A 4431-nucleotide genomic window follows, 5' to 3' on the forward strand; every position below is an offset into this window, starting at 1 on the left:
TATAAATTTTTTTATGTGGAATTCAAAGTCACCAAAATAATATTTTTTAATTGAAAATGAAAAGTTGTAACATATCAATTTGATTGGTTTTTTAGTTAAGGTTGCAAAATAATAATCAAAATATGAAACCACAAGTAGAACAAGAATCTTACCATTAATCGAAATATAAGTGATTATTTTTCCTCATTATTTATCGTCAATAATGTGTTTTCATAATAAGTAAAAGGATAAAAGTGTCATGATATGTTATATTTTGTATGTTATTATGTAGCATTTGTCTATCTATTAATAAAGATTTATTCACCACATTGGTGGGGCCGGCCTGTCCAATTTTATAATAGCTTGTTCCAATGTGTGATCCACATGCATATAATTAACAAACTACGTATTAAATTAAAATAAGTGGGGAAGCTATAGATTGGGAATCCTTCTTGAAATTATTGATTGAAGAATATAATAATATGAAATCCAAACTAGAAAGTTGAATTCCTATTTTTAAAGTAACTTAAAAATATGAAACAAATTAATAATTCACTAGTCTTAAGTCTTCACTTATTCACTATATAAATAAAACTTGTAAGGAAAAGATAGGGGCAAACAAGTGAATATAACACCATACAGAATAAGTGAGAGAGTTAATATACATTATAGTGTGAAATGATATTCCTAGTGAGAGAATGAAATATTGTAATCCTATTTTATATAATATTTAGATATGGAAGGAGAAAAATGAATACTTAGTAAATTATATTGATAACATTGTTCCTATTTGATTCAAAAGACATAAAATTAATTATTGATACTAATATTATACTCTTTATTAAATAAGAAAACAAAAACATAAAATAATATAATTTCAATCTTATGAAATTTTCTAAGATACTTTAACAAATCTAAGATATAGTAATATTATTATCTTGATATCCAAATATCTTCTACATTCCCTATAGGATAATTTAAGATAGTCTAATATATTTATGTATATTCTAATACTTGTGTTAAAATAAAGTTTACTAAGCATTATGTTTGTTACAAATAATCTCTAAAAATAAAAATATTCATAATAATTACATGAATTTTGCCAAGTATAGTATGAAGTGGTTGGTTGCAAACAATGATGAAATTTGAAATGAATTGATCGGTGATTAATGACGAGGTTTCCAAGCTTAGGCAAAATAAATTGAAGAAAGTGTAGAAGTCGAATTGATCAATGATGAGCTTTGTAAGCTCTAGTCAAAAGAAATTAAAGAAGACGAGGATAACAACGTTTAACCATTCATGATAAAAGTTATCTCAAAACTTAACTATCATGGAGAAAAGTATATAAACAACAATGAATTGAATTGAAAAAAAAGGTGAAGAATGAGCAATTTGTACCCAAGAAAAGAAAAAAGAATAAGAAGATTAAATGGAAATTAAGAGCGAATTGAATTGTGTTGAATTAAAGGATGGTCACACAACATGCAACACCAAACAACAAAGACCAAATTTGAGAGTTGGTCATTAAAAAGGAAGAACTAGAGATAACCATTATCAAGAAACCACCATTATTTAAGAACACAAGCATTAACCACAACTAGACTATGATATAATTGAATCACTTTAATAGTTCTATATTTAACAATCCCTTCAAGATCGAGCATATATATCATATGCATTCAATTTGGAAGGAAGATAGAATAGAAGTGGAAACAATAATCCTTAAAAGTGAGATAAATGAACTTGAAAAGAAAACGACCACTAAAAAACTAACCAGCAAAGAGATCATAAGCCTAGACTTCTCTATTGAAAATAGAATTTAGATATTTTAATTTACACTTTTTCATCATCATCAATGTATCATTTAAGAAATGTGCCAATTTAATTCGAATCTTTATGTTGTGACAATCATTCATATTTTGGAATCTGAAAAAGTTATTCACTTTTATTATAAAAACTTGTCTAAGCCATATTAAGATACGTATGCAATAATGTAAGGAAAAAAATCTTTGAGTAACAGTTTGTAGCCACGTGATTGTTTCTGGAATTCCGACTGAACTTTGGTTTGCATGGTGGTTTTTGGGCCAAAGAATGTCCCTACATTTTGACTCTTAGATAGTAGTCTTGATTTGACACTTTATTTCATGTCCAATTGTGGTCACGAAAAGATATTATTATTATTATAAGAGTAAATACTCATTTCAGTTCTTCATGTTTTTTGATTTTATAAATTTGGTCCTTTAAAAATTGAAAATTCTAAAATAGTCTCCCAAAATTTTAAATGTAGGTCAAACTAGTCCTTTTTATAGACAAATTAGTTCCTATCAGGTGATGTAAAACATGTTAAAAAATAGTAATTTGACTCGCATTTAAAATTATGGAGAATTATTTTGAGTTTTCCAATTTCTGAGGGACCAAATTGGTAAGATCAAAAAAATATGAGAAGTGAAATGGGTATTTATTGATATTATTATTAACCACACCAACATTAAATAATGAGTGTGTCCATTATTCATTCCTTTTGAAAAGTAACATGCTTTGTTTCAGGTTTCAAAAATGGCCTCCAACCAAGAAGCATGTATGAAATGAAGAGTTTGCTACCTCAGTTAGAGAGAATATTATTGCATGCATGTTTGTCTATGTACTATTTCTATATTGATATGTCACCATTTTGTATCTTCATTCAGATAAAGAAACCTTCACTTGCATGCCCTTCTATAGCACAATCTCAACATTAATCATACTACTCAATTAACCATATATGCTTCTTTTTCTACAAAATTAACTAAGGAAATTTATAAACTCTACTTATTTTCAAGTAAAGACTTGTTTATTAATATTAACCTATTATTAGATATAAGTTCACTTCAAAGTAGGTTATTTTGTATTCACCTTTACACTAATTAACCAATAAACTCAACCCTTTAAGGGAAAGGGTATAAGTTAGTCACCCAAGTTATTGAGCTTCTCATGCTTTTTATCCATTGGATGATTGATGTGTGTGTGTATAGGTAGATTTTAGGATAATTTTAAATTAAATATTAATTTTAGTAATTATTATCCTTGTATTACTTAATCACTTATGTATTATTAGGTACAAGTAAAAAAATGAAGAAAAAAATGAAAAGGAGGAAGTGACAAATTCTATTTCATTTGATTGGATAGAAATTTGAAAATAAATAAAATAATTAATTCATGTTAAACATTAATATGCCCTTCTATATAACAAAAAGAACAAACATTGGCATCTTTGTTTTCTTCATTTAACATCATGGTAGTATTTACTTGACTATTAAGACCATTTACTTGAAGGTTAATGCTTTTGCATACAAATTTATTGCTACTTTGGTTCACCAAGATAATCACACTTACAATTACCTCAATTTCTTATGGGAATCCAAAACACCTTTAAAGATTAATACTTTTCCATGACGACTTTTCTAAAACATATTACTCATATTGAAATTTTACTTCGAAGGGAATCACCTCATCACAAGGAGGATGACACTTATGTAGTCTTTACAATGAGCACTTGGAGTCTTTTTGACATCCTTTCTATATGTGCAAATTCACCTACTTTATATGACAATCGATATACAATTGGCTGGATTTTAACATTATACTACCTTCTTACCCAATAAACCAATTTCTCATGCATATGAGTTATTGATATTTGAACTCTTCTATCTCTAATCAAATAACATGATATGCTTAGAACATATGATAAGGTATTATTGATATTTGACACTTGTTCTTATCTTCTTCTCAAAATTAGGAGAAAAGAATTTAGAGTTGGTCCCATAAAAAAAATTCACTCTTATTTCCTCTATTTGTTCAAACAAGAGAGATTCCCTAACATTCTTGTACTCTCTTTTCAAATTATTATTTGATAGAATACATTTTTTACTCAAACCTTATAGTTTAGATAAATACATTTTTTTTAAATTAAAATTTGATTTTTTCTCAATGATAGTTTTATTTTTTGTTATTTAATACATATATTATTCAAACATTGTTCAATAAGAAGTTAATAGAATTTAAAATCGTATATGAAAGTTGGTTAAGATAATTGTATCTCTCTAATTATTGATAAAGTTTGTTCAGAAAACAATCACATGGCATGAAACTTTAGTGTAAAAGCAAAATCCATTATTTACATAGAAATAATGAAACAGAAGCAGTGATACTTAGGATAAAGAGTCCCTTTCAAATGTTCAAAAATGAAATAAAGATTAAGTTTTGAAAAGCAAGAAAGCGAAAATTCAAATATGAAGTTGTATAAAATACACATAGCCATATATGAATTAATGATGACGAATTTCTGGCCTGGGACAGTGATCAAGTAGACCAAACCCAAAACAGAATGTGGGTCCTAAAATTTAATGTCACCCTCCTTAAGATTAACCCCTTCCCCCACCCCCACCCTCCTCTATATCTACCCTCTCATTTTTA

The sequence above is a fragment of the Lupinus angustifolius genome, chromosome LG12 (genome assembly GCF_001865875.1).
Source record: "Lupinus angustifolius cultivar Tanjil chromosome LG12, LupAngTanjil_v1.0, whole genome shotgun sequence".
Classification (NCBI taxonomy): domain Eukaryota; kingdom Viridiplantae; phylum Streptophyta; class Magnoliopsida; order Fabales; family Fabaceae; genus Lupinus; species Lupinus angustifolius.